Source organism: Oryctolagus cuniculus, chromosome 11 (assembly GCF_051225735.1).
Source record: "Oryctolagus cuniculus isolate XC-2025 breed Fujian yellow rabbit chromosome 11, ASM5122573v1, whole genome shotgun sequence".
NCBI lineage: Eukaryota > Metazoa > Chordata > Mammalia > Lagomorpha > Leporidae > Oryctolagus > Oryctolagus cuniculus.
Genome location: NC_142877.1, coordinates 20,473,697 through 20,483,568, shown reverse-complemented (window position 1 = coordinate 20,483,568; position 9,872 = coordinate 20,473,697). Strand labels below are relative to the sequence as shown.

General features: G+C 55.9%; 1 non-coding gene across 1 annotated transcript; it reads left to right on the top strand.

The window, feature by feature from the left end:
• Nucleotides 1–7,997: 7,997 nt before the first annotated feature.
• On the top strand, nt 7,998–8,104 carry LOC127491280 (U6 spliceosomal RNA). The gene has a single exon (XR_007919851.3). It is a non-coding gene; the product is annotated as a U6 spliceosomal RNA (small nuclear RNA).
• The last annotated feature ends 1,768 nt before the right edge of the window (nt 8,105–9,872 follow it).

Genomic DNA, 9,872 nt, shown 5'->3' with positions numbered 1-9,872 from the left:
AAATAAATAAATACATCTTTAAAAGAAAAAGAAAAAAGTTTGTGGAAAAATGCGGTGAAAATATGAGCACCCGAAAAGTTCAGGGTGCCAAAAGCCAAAACCCTTTTTCCACAATAAATAGAAGATGTGTATTATGAAACACTGAGTATATTTCCAAAAAATTTTGGCACCAAATAAACTCATTCCTTTAATTCTACTTCTTCACAAACCTTTTGGGGTAATCCTTATATGTTCATATATGTGTTACAAACTGCTAGCAGTTTATTTGTATTGTTTCAATTTTTATGATGGTATCAGATAATAACTAAAACACAATTCATTTATTCTCTGTTTAAAAAAAAAAATGAGTTTCAGGGCCGGCGCTGTGGTGTAGTGGATAAGGCAACAGCCTGCAGTGCCAGCATCCCATATGAGTGCCGGTTCAAGTCCCAGCTGCTCCACTTCTGATCCAGCTCTCTGCTATGGCCTGGGAAAGCAGTAGAAGATGAACCAAGTCCTGGGGCCCCTGCACCCACGTGGGAGACCTGGAAGAAGCACCTAGCTCCTGGCTTCGGATCGGCATAGCTCAGGTCACTGCAGCCGTCTGGGGAGTGAACCAGTGAATGGAAGACCTCTCTCTGTCTCTGTCTGCCTCTGTCTTTCCTAACTCTGTCTTTCAAATAAATAAACAAATCTTTAAAAAAAAAATGAGTTTCACAAGTTTAAGGTCACGCCCTAGGATCCAGCCATCGTATTCCTAGGAATTTTCTCAAGAGAAATAAAAATTTGTGTTCATCTAAGAGCCAGAATGCGATGTTGATGGTAACTCTGTGCACAATCACCCCAAACCGGACACGACCCAGACATCCTTCAGCTGGGATGTGGATAGACAAGCGGTGATGCGTCCGGCAGTGACCACCACTCTGTGATGAACGAAACGCTACAGATGGACGTGGTGGCATGAATGGACTTCCATGCCCTCTGCTCAGCGAGAGAAGCCGGCCCCCAGCGTGCACACACTGCTACGTGATATTCCGGAAACAGCAAGTTCATAGGAAACAAAACAGGGGCGCCAGGGCCTGGGTGCTGCGAGAGGCCGACTCCACAGAGGCACGAGGGGAGTTTTTGGGGGAAGGAATTGTTCTGTATCTTGTATATTGGTGTTCACATGACTGTACAAGGACGGCTAGACTGTGAATGCCACTGTATTGGAATTACACTGCAGTAAACAACGCAGGGAGGACGCGTTTAGCTCAGCAGCTAAGATGCCTGCGTCCCACATGGGAGTGCCTGGGCTCAACCCTCAGCTCCACCTTCCTGCTAACGCAGATCCTGGGAGCAGCAGCTGATGGCTCAAGGGGCTGGGCTCCCGCCACCCACACGGGTGGCCTGGATGGAGTTCCCAGCTCACAGCTTCAACCTGGCCCAGCTCTGGCGGTTGCTGGTATTTGGGGAGTGAACCAGTGGATAGGAGACGGTTCTCTCGTTCTCTCTCTGCATGTATACGTGTGTGTGTGTGTGTGTGTGTGTGTGTGTATCTGTGTCTGTCTCTTTTCTCTCCCCATCTCTCTGCTTCTCAAAGGAATCTTTAAAAATTAAAATAAAAACCAAACACTGCAAGCTATAAATACCCTTGTAAATTAGAACAAACCAATAACACGAAAGCTGAACAAAAATATGTTGCATAAGAACACAATGATCTGGGAAAACAGTTACGACGCTGTCAGATGAATATCATGTTGCAGCACTACACAACACACACCCACACACCCCCAAAAGCTTGAACGCTCGCACCCAGGCACCCGCTGGGAGAAAGGAAGCCTGCAGAGCTCCAGACACGGTGACGGTGTCGCCGAATGAGAGCCACCACGGCTGCGCTTCCCTTTGCTCCCTGCGTCTTCTCATTTTCCCACGATGACCGCACTCGGCTTGGCGCTTTGAAGCCGCTGGAGTCCAGGGCTGCCTTGGGGAAGCTGGGAGGAAGTGGCCGCTCCACAGCTGGGAAAACAGCAGCCCCCAGACAAGCGCTGGGCCCTATCCTGTCAACATTCGTTTTTCCCCCTTGGGCAGACAGAGTGGGAGACTGGAGGAGGGGGCAAAAATCCAGACGCAGCGCCCCCTTTGGGTGCCCCTGGGCAGCAGGGTTCTCTCTGAACTATTGGCTCCCATGTGGGTACCTCTCCCCCGCTGCCTGGGCTCTTGTGGACCAGGCCATGCCAAGGAGGCCCCCCCAATTGCTGCCCCATGAGATAGACTCCCAATTAGCCACTGACACTGTGTGACACTGGGCCAGCCACTCAACCTCTCTGTGCCTCCGTGTTCTCCTCTATGACATGGGGACACGGACGGCGCCTGCCCCACGGGAATGGAGTGAGCATGTACACAGGAAGCGAACAACAGTCCATGATTGGTGGCGCACTGCTGTAAAAATCCAGCTGACACACGCATGTGCCTCCTGGCCCCATGTCAGGGCATGTGGGGGCTACAGGACTACCGTCCTGCACCCCACTCCCACCCCAAGTCACTTCAGAAAGACCTCAAGCACTCCCCTGTGTGTCTGAGCCTCCTGACAGTGACTCGCGTGGGCACAGGGATCCTGCCCAATGCTCCCGTCGGGCCATCACAGTCCTGTCTCCGAGGGTCCCTTCCCTGAACTCTCTGCGTTCAGCCAACAAGTGTTCACTGGGCACATCCTGTGGGCCAGAGGCTGATCTGAGCTCCTTGAATAGATCAGCAACAAAACAGGTTAGGACCCGCCCACTGCAGGGGGGTTTGACTCCACGGTTAGGGCGCTGCCTGGGACGTCCGCTTCCCACACTCGAGTGCCTGGTTCGAGTCCCGACTGCTTCTGATTCAGCTTCCAGCTAATGTGCTCCCTTGGGAGGCTCAAGCCCTGGGCTCCCTGCCACCTCCATGGCGGATCGGGACGGAATTCCATACTTCTGGAGTCAGCCTGGAGTCAGGGAAGCCAGACGCTCTCCAGAAAGCAGGACTCAAGCCAGGGCTGGGCGTCCTCCACCCTCCAGCACCCTTGAGGTTTCCAGAGCTGAGCTGGGGAAGCAGAGGCCAAGGCGGGCTTGGGGTGGTGCTTGACAGCCCAGCTGTGTTTTCTCCAGAAGTCGCAGTGTCCCGCACTGGCAAGCGCACCCTCCCCTGTCTCCCACCCAGTAGTCCTTGAGGGAGCTCTGTGAGCCCCAGGGGACTGGCAGTGGGTGCAGCAGGAGAGTCTGGGCTTGTCCTCAGCACCACTCCTTAGGACCCAGCAGGGTTCAACAACCACCCTGCCCCTCAGTAGCTTCAATAGCAGAATGCACATGCTAACCACTGCCGTAGTGGAGATTAAATGAGATGCACGTGGAAGCATTTGGCAACACTACTCCTCTCTGTCTCGGGAAGGAAGCCTCCACCTTGAGACTATCATGCAGCTGGGCACAGACCCCAGGACACTGCCGTTTGTGGCTTTGGTCCCTGTGGTCGCCTCACTTACTCAAGGCACACGGAAGCTCCAGGGCGTTGCACCATCCGGGGCTCCCAATTGCAAGCTGTGGCTGATGTGAGCAGAAGAGCAATTTCTGGAAAGGCTGTCGTTTGGCTCACAGCATCACAGGAAATCCTGCGGGCCTCTCCAGGGAGGGGGGTGGTGAGCTGATTCCAGTAGTTACAATGTGTACTTGGCATGGTGCTTTGAGCTCAGAAATGGTACTGCGCACTGGGCTGGAACCGTGGCACCAGCATCCCATATCCAAGCACCAGTTCAACCCCTTGGCCGTCCTGCTTCTGATCCAGCTCCCTGCTAACACTCCCGGGAAAGCAGCGGGAGATGAACCCCTGCCACCAGCGTGTGAGACCAGAAGGAAGCTTCTGGCTCCTGGCTTCCACTTGGCCCAGCCCAGGCTGTTGAGGCTGTTTGGGGGAGTGAATCAGCAGATGAAAGAACTCTCCCTCTCTGTCATCCTGCCTGCCTCTCAAATAAATAAGTATATAAAGCTTTCAAAACTGGTATCTAATAATAACAAAAGCAGATGTTAGTGTGTAACACTTTGCTCCACTGTCCACCAAGGAATCCAGGCCTCTGGACTGCGGACACTGCGGGTGGAGGTGGGGTGGAAGCTCTGAGGTCCTGCAAGCGCTCTGCCAACCCACACCCCTGGAAGCATTGTCTGAGCCCACGCACTCTCCAGCGGCCGCTGCCCGCGCTGGGCTCCGGCTCCTTCCCCTCCCCTAGGAATCTGGACTTGGCTGGCTGGGCTGCATCCTGCAGCACCGACTGGGCCTTGTTTTCTCTCGGGCAGGAGCCCCTGCAGCTAAAAGGTGCCCTTTTTCTGGACTCTGCCTCTTGACCAGTAAACCACTCCTGAGCCTCTCTCCCCCTACGTGGCCGGGTCTGCGGCCACTGCGGCCATTTCTCCCCGCTCCAGCCCAGCTCAGCCCCAGCCAGGGAAGCTGCGCTTGGTTTTAAGGTTCAGCACCCCCACCACGTACTGGGGTGCAGGTGGCACACACCTGGCAGGGCAGATGTGGGGCATTCTGCTCTGGGGGCCCAAGGCCACACTCTAAGAGGCGTCATGAGACATAGCCCTGGCCCATCACTTCCAGCATCTGCAAACTGGGACCTAAACAGGTGCACTTCCAGGGCGGCCATGCCCGCACCCCGCATCAGAGCGCCTGATTTCAATTCCCGGCTCTGGCTCCTGACTCCAGCTTCCTGCTAACGAATCCTGGCGGGAAGCAGTGAAGGCTTAAGCAGTTGGGTTCCTGTCACCCATGTGGGAGATCCAAACTGGGTTCCGGGCTCCTGGCTTCTCTCTCTGCCTCAGATGAGTAAGAAAGAAAATGAACCAACAGAACACGCACATTTTAAGAGCACAGCTTTGGCTCCTCAGTGCTTTGCGAAGCCGCCAGTCCCGGGAGGCCCTTGGTACTTGGAACGCTTAGAGGAGTCACCAGCCTCCCAGAATGAGACCAGAACGTGACCCGTGGCCCGGCCCCTCTGCCTTCCCACGTGGCAGTCACCTGGACTGTGGTCCCAGCCTCCTGCTGTGGTGCTCCCAGCATACCCCATGCCCCTACCCTGCAGCCAGCACTCAGAAGGAAGGTTCCAGACATGCGCGTCTGGGTGCACTGCGTGCTCTGGGCCCTGCAGCAGCCGGGGAGTGGGGTTCGGCGTAGTCAGGTTCTCCTACCGGATGTCGGCCGTTGGATGGTGACAGACTTTTCCCGTGCAGCTTTCTGGGGCTCCTGGGGTCAGGGCGATGGGGCAATAGCCCGAGTGAGCGGAAGAGCGCCGTTGAACCCTGCTTCCTTCCCCTTATGCAGGGGGCTCACGGCCTGGCTGAGGGAGGCAGCCCCCTAGCCTCCAGCCTGGGAGACCCCGCCCCTGAATGTATTCAGGCACTTGAACCAAGAGGCAGGCTCCAGTCCACAGGAAGACCTGGCGTTCCCAGGAGACAAAGAAACCAGGCTTTGATGAGCAGCTACCAAGTGGCAGGTCCAAGCGCTGCTGCGTGCTGGGTCCACATGGTCACAAGGACCCCCTGGTGAGCCCTGCACTGACGTCACTGACCCCTCACAGATAAGGACACCAAGGTGTTGGTGTGGGGTGCAAAGGGGCAGCACGGAGAGCATTTATCCCCCAACAAGGAGTAGTGACTGGCAGGCCCAGTGCTGTTCATTTGGTGTGGGACAAACATGAGACACCCCAGAGGGCAGGGAGGGCTCCCTGGAGGATGCGGCCTGCGTTCTGCCTCGATCACCCCATCAGGGTCCTGGGAGCAGAAAGAGAACCCCAGCCTGGGGCTGCCTTGGTTTCCAGCCTGGAGGGAGCCCTTCCAGATGATGGATGTCGACCCCAGAGCCGAGAGAGGAGCAGCGATTGGTTCAAGTTCATGTGGCCAGGTAGAGGCAAGACCAGGTCTCGCCGTCCCTCATTGACCTCACCCTAATCCTGGCTTGCCTGTGTCCCCTGTCCCATGGGGCAGAGCCAGGCCAGGAAGCTCTCCCAGCAATGCTTCCCTTGGGACTAACCCTTGGCTCCTGGGGGCTCACCTAAGTGCAGCCCCGTTTCCTGCTGTGGCTCAGAGCTCTGGGTGCCAGAAGCTGTTGGATCTTTGGCCACGGCCACTGATTTCCTGTCTGTGACCTTCTTTTGGGCTGGTGATGGCTGGGCTGCCCAGAGCCACCATGGGGACACAGACAAGCTCTGCAGTGTTCTAAGAAAGCCGGCAAGTGCAAACACCCTCCCACTCCAGAGCCGCTCCCCGGGGGGGCTGCTTTGCTGGTTCCCTGCCCCTCAGTCTCCAGACACTGCTCTCATGCAGTGCCCAGAAGACGGTCTCTCTCTATCAGCTCCCCCCCACCTCCAACGCCTGGCTAGAGTCTTGCCTCCTCCTGGAAGCCTTGGGGGATTGCCAGGCCAGGCTGAGCCCATCCTTCTTAGTGTGCAAACACTTCCTGCCTGGAATCTACACTGTGGGTTCTGCCTTCTATTGCATTATTCACTACAGAATCCGTCTTGTGTCTCCCTTTGGGATTGCAGTGATGATGATGGTGGTGGTGATGGTGCCCCACCTTGTGCTCCTAGGGGCTGGTGCCTCCAGGACCAGGCTGCTCAAGGGGGCCTTTGTGGGGGGCCCGGCTGTCGCCAGAGTTTGTGGGCGGAGCACAACATTTGCACCTGTCTCTCAGAAGTTGCCCCTCAAGCCCAGCCCCGCACAAGGGCCTCCCTTCCACCCCTGGAGGCTGCCGCCCCCAGCCCCTTCCTCAGCTGCATCCTCCCCACCCCCCACCCAGGATCAGAGCGTGGGGCCAGAGGAGGTGGGGCCTGGGCAGGTGAAGGAAGGCAAGGGCTGGGAGGAGGAGAGGTTAGGGACCTCCCCAGCCACAGGGAGGGCCTTTGCTTAACCCTGAGCACCCAGATCTGGAGCGTGGGGGCAGGCAGGAAGCTGAGACTCAGCAAGGTTAAGTGAGGAGCTCCAAGTCACACAGCCAGGATGTGGCAGGCCAGGATCTGGGCCAGGTTCGCCAGATTCCACGTGCACACCTTTAACTGTGCAACCAGAGACGCCGGGCACAGGGGAGGCCGTCTCAGGTCCTGAGCACCAGGTCCCACTTCCTTTGCGCTCACCCAGCCCAAGGTCAGTGCCGGAGGCCAGAGGCCCAGGGTGGGGCGAACCTAGCTCGTCTCCCTGAGGCGCCGGGGCTCCAGGGCCAGCTGGCAGGGCAGCTTGGGTCAAGGCTGTTTCCTGAGGCACCTTCTGCATGCAGGGTGACAAGGTGACTCATGCCTGCGCTCTCCCTGCAGCCCCCAGACAGCCCTAGGGCGGCCACTGCTCCCTCCTGGCAGCGAGAAGCCGAGAAGCCTGGCACATCAGCGGGGTCAGGAACCCGAGCAAACTCACAGGGGCCTACGAATTCAGATGGGCTGGGCTTTCAAGCCGATTGGCTTTCTCCTAGACCAAGTCTACAGAGTAAGAATAGCAAGGAGAAAAAAGAGCAGGAGCCTGAGCCAGCGCCCACAAGGCAGCCCGCGCGCAGAGTCCTACTGAGACAACGCGTCTTCCTTATGACTCAAGCCACGTGGAGTGGGGCAGCAACAAGCCCACGTCCTGATTGTGGCCGTGGCCACACGTGATCTACTCAGGCACTGAAAGTCACAGACCCACGGAGACCAGCCCTGCGAATCTGGCTCCCGCCTGCTCGGGAATCCCAAGAAAGCCCAGGGAAAGCTGACGTTCTAAGTGAACACTACTCAAGTGAGCACTTTCTATGCACAATGAAACAAAGTCAATAAACTCAAGGAAACAGCGCCAGGATAAAAAGCTTGGGAAGAACACTGGGCCCGTGAATACAGCTGTCCAGAAGAACTTGCAAAGCGGACTCGTTCCTTGCTTGAGGACTTTATAAAAATGATAAATTCCTAAGCAAAAGCAGATACCAAGTGAATAAAAAAAGTAAGAGTCGTAGAACTAAAAGAAATTATATGAGGCAAATATGTCTTACTGTTAGGATTTTATACACTTGTGCTTGCTTCGGCAGCATGTATGCTAAAATTGGAATGATACAGAGAAAATTAGCTTGCCCCCTGCACAAGGATGACATGCAAATTCATGAAGCATTCCATATTTTTTTTTAAAAAGTTGTATACACTTAGGTAGTCTGCTCTTCTCTGTGTGTCTGAAATGTTTTATAATAATTTTCAAAAAAAAAAAGGCAGAAGAGCCGGTGTTATGGCATAGCGAGTAAAGCCGCCACCTGCAGTGCCGGCATCCCATATGGGCACCAGTTGGAGTCCCAGCTGCCCCACTTCCGATCCAGCTCCTACTAATGTGCCTGGGAAAGCAGTAGAAGATGGCTCAAGTGCTTGGACCCCTGCACCCGTATGGGAGACCTGAGAGAAGCTCCTGGCTTCTGATTGGCCCAGCTCCAGACGTTGCAGCCATTTGGGAAGTAAAACAGATGGGCCAGGCTGCAGCCAGGAGCTGAGGACCCCACTGGGTCTCCCACATGGGAGGCAGGGGCCCAAACACTTGAGCCATCCTCCACGACCTTCCCAGGCATGTGAGCAGGAAACTGCATCAGAAATGGAGTAGGTAGGACTCAAACCAATGCGGGCAGCTTTACCTCCTGCGCAAGGCCAGCCCCTTGGGAGTCTAATTCTACAGCCATGCGAGGCATCATCATATGATTTCATCTAAGACTCCTTTCCTAGCTGACACCTTCACAGAAGCAAAATCTGCCTGGGCCCAGGGCTACTCAGGGCCGTAGGGCAGTTAAGAGCTAGAAGGGTTCAAAAGTGTGCAAGAGAATTCGGCAAAAACCAGGTTTTATGAAAAGTTGTCGATCTCTGTGTCTGGGCTCTTTCCCCCACACGGATGCTCACGGCTCACTCTGGGTGCCCCCGCTGGTCACAGCAGGGTAGAGCTGGGATGAGCACCAGCGTCGCAGGTCCTTCTTAGCAACTACCACAGGTGGGTGGAAAAGTCTTCCCTCCCTGAAAGGCAGAGTGACCACGACGGTCACTTAGCTGCGCTGTGACTCAGTTTCATCTCCAAAGCGGGAAAGAATCGTCCCTCCCCTGTGCGGGGCTCTCAGGCTCACAGATTCCCCATGTGAAGTACTGGCACTCGGCTGACATCTAGACATGGCCACTGCCTGCCTCCCCCAGCAATCCAGGAGGAGTCTGATTGTGCAGGCGGGGGCAGGGGGGAGCAAGAAGGGAGATCCTTTTAGAAGCAGATGAACAGAAAAAAAAAATCCTCAGGTTTAGCAGGCTTCTTTAGACTTTCATAAAATCAGAGTCCAGAAGACAGAGCGCCAGGGGGCTGATGGGGACTCAGCGGGAGAGAAGCTGGCTGCCCCCTTGGCAGCCCCGCCCCTCCTCTCATCACCATGGAAACTGAAGGGCTGCCTGGTGGGGTTTCCGCCCACCCAGGGCCTGAGGCTGCCGCAAAAGGAGGGGCAGAGACTGCCCAGCAGACGGAAGCTGAGACGAGGCTGGAGCTGAAGCACTCAGGGCTGGGGTGGGACGTGTCTGGTGGACAGCACGGGGGCCCCAGCTATGTAAGCAGCACACTGCATGTCTGCAAAACCTCATTCTGCATCTGTCAAGGGAAGGGCTGAAAAATGCAGAAAAACCAACGCATGGTTAAAGAAGTTGTAGGAGGACAATGCTGTCGCTCCCCCTCTTCGTGGAGGAACGACACTAAACCCTGCCTAGGCTTCATATCCGAGTCACGGCACCATTATGTCGCTCCCCCTCTTCGTGGAGGAACGACACAGGACCCTGCGCTGTTCTTTTGTCTGCTCGGCCCTCCCCGGGTTTGCTGCTGGTTCTTCCCGGGTTGGCTACTGTCCCTTCCACCTCCGTGGAAGGGCAGTTCCCCCTGGCCACATTC